The 6,163-nt window shown below is 28.2% G+C and overlaps 1 long non-coding RNA gene across 1 annotated transcript; it reads right to left on the reverse strand.

Annotated features, from left to right (window-relative positions):
• Positions 1 to 1,254: 1,254 nt before the first annotated feature.
• On the reverse strand, positions 1,255 to 5,456 carry LOC108660951 (uncharacterized). Its single transcript, XR_001926719.2, has 3 exons — positions 4,705 to 5,456; positions 1,559 to 1,649; positions 1,255 to 1,439 (listed from the first exon to the last, which is right to left on the reverse strand). It is a non-coding gene; the product is annotated as an uncharacterized LOC108660951 (long non-coding RNA).
• Positions 5,457 to 6,163: the final 707 nt, after the last annotated feature.

Genomic DNA, 6,163 nt, shown 5'->3' on the forward strand with positions numbered 1-6,163 from the left:
CATCCATATGTTCATGCTGCTTTTGGAGCTCAGGGGTCATATTGGCTAGCATCACGCATGCTGCTTGATCATTGTCATCTTATAGAATCTTTATACTAGCAATCACATAATTAATTTTTCAAAAACATCCAATTGGCTACAGGCCTCATCCTAACAAAAAATGCTTACATAAATTTTCTTATAGAATCTCCCATATTCATTGAGAAGATGAACAAGTTGTAAATTATTTGTCGAACCATGGATATTCTCATCTAAACTTACAGGTATTCGCTTAGCCTCAAGCAAAGTTGCGTGGCATCTTTAGATTAGATAAGCTTAATTTGCTTTATATTAGATTTAAATAAATGTAAAGAAGTAGTACTCCTCACTTTTACTTTTTATGAAATTATTTTAGATCTGTGTACTTAAGTAAATTACTTATCTTATGTACTTGAAATAATTGTAAAGATAGTAATTCATGTACTAAAAATTCTCTCTTTTTGCTCATATAATTTTGGAAGTACAGTTTTGGTCTCTCTCTTGTATCCTTTTATTTTTAATTATTAATAAAACTTTTATAAAGTAGTTGAGAGCCTTGCGAGAACTTCCAAAATAAAAAAAAATTAAATGTTTTTTCTTAATTAAAGTAAAATATTGATTAAATTTGTTTAAAGATCTAGATTTCATAGATGGTAAATGAGTTTGGTATATATACTTAAAACTATTTTTTTATACATGATATTTGTTCTCTCATTTATTGCAAAGGGAACAATTGATCCAAAGTAATAAAAGACAAAAGGAGAAATGTTTGTTTATATTTCCATTACAACATCACCAAGCAGTAGCAGGGGAATCAAACCCGAGTCTGTACCGTGGTAGGGTACTATTCTACCGCTGTACTACTGGTGCTCTCCAACCGTTGCTCAACTTAATCATTTTCAGACGCATTTACAAGCCCTTTTTTCCTTCCACAATGCTTGGTTGGATAAGCAAATATTAAGTGCTAGAGGTTAAGCAATTGGGTGATTTGGACCGTCACATTTAAAGATCAAATAGATTAAATATTTTTTAAAAATTGATTAAAATTGATTAAATATAAAAAAAGATTAAACTTACCAATCATCGAATTAATTCAATTGGTTTAATTTTGGACCAATGAATCAAAATTTTATCATTTTTTTATAAATTACAATATTAAAACTTAAAAACTTCATCCATAATTATAAAATATACAAATAATCTAAACATAAAAAAACAAAATATTTGTTCCTTCATTTACATAATTATATCTTTTTATATAAACCATCAAATTAACATTCAAACTTCAATATAATAAAAAGTTAAAGATAATAAAATTAACATCCACAAAACAAAACTATCTAACACAAGACCATTAACTTTTGCAAATTATCAACTTGAATCTCTTCCATGGCTTGGCTATTCACATTCACTCACATAGGCTATCCAATAATTGAAAGAAAATAAAAAATATAATTAGTATAAATTTTTTTTAATAACAAAGTAAAAGAAGATTAAAAATAAAAAATAATGTACAAAAATCATAAAATTTAACACTTACCTCAATTGAAGTGTGAAGAAAGCATTTCTAACCTCTTCACTTATTAATCGTCAACAATGGAAATGAAATCCACAATCTCAATCTTTGACATCTTTAAAATACATAAACAAAAAATAATTAAAAAAAATAAAAATTGAAAAAAATAAAAATGAAGTGAAAATGTTAAATGTATATTATATTTTATATAAATTTAAAAATAATATATATATAATTAGTTTAGTTTTTGGTTCGGTTTGGTGTAAAAATTTTAAAATTGAGAACCAACAAATAAATTAATTAGATCAAACATTTTGGACCATTTGACTTAATAAATCAATTAGATCAAATTATTTTTCTCAAATCGCATTCGATTTGGATGAATACTTAATCTGGTCTAATTTTGCTCATCTCTATTAATTAGCTGCATATCCAAACTTGTTAAGTACTATTTTATATATTCTATATATTCAACATTATACATTATGCTCTTTCCTTTTTAAGATCCCTCCGCCTATTGAGAACTAAAATTTTGGAACCAACTTACATTTCGAGAATTATTACGCGATTCGTGCATTAAATTCACTGTTGAATCAATCAGTCAGTTATATAATCGAACTTTCATTTTCCTTACTTTCCGTACGTCTTCTTTAACAATAAAATATTAAGCAATGAACAATGTAGACTCATAGTTAAAGATTTCCAATTGCGCAGGGATGATTGAAGCCATGATTCATCAACGTCTCCCCCACCTGTGTTTGTCTTGTTAATTCATATCCTCAATTCTTTTTCTTCTCTCTCCTTTTTCTCATTTTTGTATAAGAGTGTGCAAAAATTCAATTAAAGCCTAATTAATTGATAAAATTTGATTAATTGAATAGGTCGTTTAATACAGTTAAGTTGATTCAGCTCGATTCAAGTATGAAAATTTCTTTTCAATTATTCGAATTAATCGAACTTAAAATTACTGATAAAAAATGCAATCCGTGGGGAATTGAATCCACGCCACCTTGTTAATTATCAAGTACTTTATCAATTTTTTCTTTTTGGAGAGATAAGTACTTCATCAACTAAGTTAAGATAATTTGTTTTGCTTAAGATATTCTTCTTATAATTATAATTAACCCTTAGTTACATATTGAAATATTTGAATCAAACTAAGCATTATTGTTTAGTATTTGGTGGAGAAGATTTAATCGTAAGAAGCTATACGAATTCAAATTTTTAATTAAATATGGATGATAGAAAAGTAACATCTGAGTTTGTTTTCACTTTAGGTAATTAAATAAGTTAGAGACGTTGCAAATAAGATACTATTGTGGATTCCACTACTGATGCAAAGTATGTCGCTGCAAGTGAAATTATGAAAGAAGCTGTATGATTCAAAATTTTGTACTAGACTGTGGAGTTGTTCTCTTGATAAATTCTCTCATTACTCTTTATTGTAATAATAGTGAAGCAATAGCACATATTGTGAAGCCAAGAGCTCACTAGAAAACAAAGCACATAGAGCATAAAGTCCACTTGATTCATGATATTATACATGTAGTAAAGATTGCTTCAGCCGAAAATGTGACAATCTAATTTGACTAAACCTTTTGTCTTAAAAGTGTTTAAGAAGCACATGAAATATGCGTATGTTTAGTTTTAACAGCAAATAGGAGATAGTTATACATATGTCTTAAAAAACTAATTTTATTATTTATTTATTAGATAAATAAATTGTTACATTAATTATTATTTTACATATATATTATATTTTAATGGATATTTTATTCATTTATGGCATATGATATGATCATAAAATATTTGGTGATATTGTGCAAAAAACTATGCTAGTAGTTGATGAACTATTAAGCATGGCTGTAGGTTTCAGTTTGTCGTAACGTGCGGGTCCAGGAATCCGTCCGTCAGACGCGGGCGAAAATTAAATTGTTTAGGAGTCGCCACCAATCTTTTTTATCTATGTGTGATTGGTCACCTATTAACCTGATTCTAATCGACGAAGTTCTAAATTAAGTTTAGATTCGTCGATAGAACGAGAACTGATCCACATTTTTCAGAGATAGGTTCGGGAGTGCGGTTACGCACGGAAAAGGGTTAGCACCTCCGTAACGCCCGTTTCGCGAACGGTACCATTTAATCTTAAGTTATCTTATTGTAGCCTACTTTTGATTTAATCCCTGCTTATTAACTAATTTTTTATTAAATTGGCTTATTGAGTTTTTCTATTTTATTTGGTTTTACGTATGCACATGATGCAAGCGTAAAATGATGTCATGACTTGTTCATTTTAAATAATGGGGTCAGTAATCTTTTATTGAAAAATTATTCGAAGACTATCCCAACGCTTTGGTGAAGTTTCGAAATTTTTCTCACCTAGAGATATCTCCGGAAGAACTCGTCTCTACAAGCTCTTCGGGGAAATTCCATCATCGGAACTTTCACACCATTTGCAAGATAAATGTGGCATGCTATGATAGGATAAAATGATGATACCTATATGATCGCGTTTATTGATTTAGTTAGTTAAAATTCATGTGATAATGTATTTAATAGTTCAAGATGATTTATTGCCTTGTTTACATGTTTATTATTAAAATTTTTTCTTTAATGCATGTTATTTGCTATTTTATTATTTTTTATCTTTTTATTATTTATTTATTATTTTTATTTATTATTTCGTTTTATATTTTTTTAAAACAATTATTTGAATTAATGGGTATTAGAGTATAGAGTTCGGATTTATCTTGACGTTTCAGTGAAAATCCGTTTCGATCTCCAAATTTAAGTGACCTACCTAAAAGTGGCAACTCTTTACCCCTTTTAAGTGAAATTAGTCAAAAATGTATATTTTATTATTTACTTATTATTTCTATTTCTTTTTATTATTATATTTTTTTATTTCTTTATTCTTCTTCATAATTTATTTTTACTTTTTATAATTTTTATATTTGTATTATGATTTTTTAATATTATCATTTATTTATATTTTTATTATTATTATTTTTATCTTCTAATACTAAAATCAACATAAAAAAATTTTAAAATTTTTTTATAACTTTTTTTAAAATAATTAACATTAAATCAACAATACATTTTATCTACACAAAATGAACTAGATCCAAAATCAACTAAAATGGTCCACAAATAAAAGGAAAGGGTTTTACCTTACTGGGCTAGATTGGCCCAGTTTTCACAAGCCCACAGAAGACCCAAGCTTGCCACTCAAATCCTGTTTTGCAAGCCCACCGGACCTTTGACCCAAAACCTTTTCCTTCTTTTTTTTCTTTTCTTTCTTTCTTTTCCTTTTTCTTTCTTCTTCTCTCCCAGCCGCTCCTTCTTTCTTTTTCTTTTTTCTTTTTTTTCTTCTCTTTCTCTCCTTTCCTTTCTCTCTCCCCGCTAGCTTCTTCTTTCTTTCTCCTTCTCTTTCTCTCCTTTCTCCTTGCTAGCGTCGCACCCTTCTCCTCTTCTTTCGCTACCAGCACCGCTTCTCTTTTTCCTTCCTCTCTCTTCCTCCTTCCCTTTTCCTCTCTTCTTCTCCGCCGATCCTCTCTCTTTCTCCCTCACCCTTTTTGTTTCTTTTGTATTTATTTTTTTGATTTTTTTGTTGTTTGATTGTGGTTGTTTCTGGTTGGTAGACTAAGTTTTTTTTGGTTTTTTGATGTTACTAGATTTTTTTTGAGTTCCTAGGGATTCTGGTTTTTTTTTTAGACTGGCTCCCTATTTTTTTGAATCGTTTTTTTTCTTCCTTTTTGGTTTCTGGTTCTTGCTCTTTGATTTTGGCTTCCCCTTTTCGTTTTGCAGGTTCCATCTTTAAAAGCTGGGTTGTCCAAAAATTTGGACAACCCGGCAATGGGGTTTGGGCACCAAGGAGTTGGTAGCTAGAGCCCCATCATTCATGGTGGTTGGGGGAAGGAATGGCTGGGCGTACCATTCCTCTTTTTTTTTTATTATATATATTATTTTATTTTATATTTTTATTTTATTTTATTTTTTATTTTTTGAGGTGTCTACACAGTTATGTGTTTATTAAAATTGTTCTAGATTATAAATGTGATAAAATATTTAAAATCTACACTTGTTATGTCTCTATCAAAAAATATAATATTTTAACTTTACCATAGAAATAGTGACATTAAAGGAAACAAGTAACTGTTACGTATGAAATACATACATCGAATATGATTTAAGTAAAGAGCACCACATAAGCTTATCACTATCAATAATTAAAAGAGTTCTAGTACAATTTATTAATTATCATTAGACTTGATATGTCAATATATTTTATTTAGTATTTATATAACTTTGATGCTATCTAAAGGTGATATTGAATTCAAAAGCTATATCCCGGTACGTTGCATTATGTACATATTAAATTAAATTATATTCCATGCTCAATAAAAGATTCACACATTCTTTATTGAGAAAAGATATTTAAATTATTTTCATAAGATTGTTGAACTTAAAAAGTTCAATCGATGTGTTTTCTAAAATTATTTTAGAATTATATTATTTATATTAATATTACATATATTTTTGAAAAAAAAAATTTGAAGTCTAACAAGAATGAAAATCATAATTTGATACTACATGAGTTGGATGTGATAGTAGAAATTAGTTATCCAT

The sequence above is a fragment of the Theobroma cacao genome, chromosome 2, assembly GCF_053813885.1.
Source record: "Theobroma cacao isolate CCN51 chromosome 2, ASM5381388v1, whole genome shotgun sequence".
Lineage (NCBI taxonomy): Eukaryota > Viridiplantae > Streptophyta > Magnoliopsida > Malvales > Malvaceae > Theobroma > Theobroma cacao.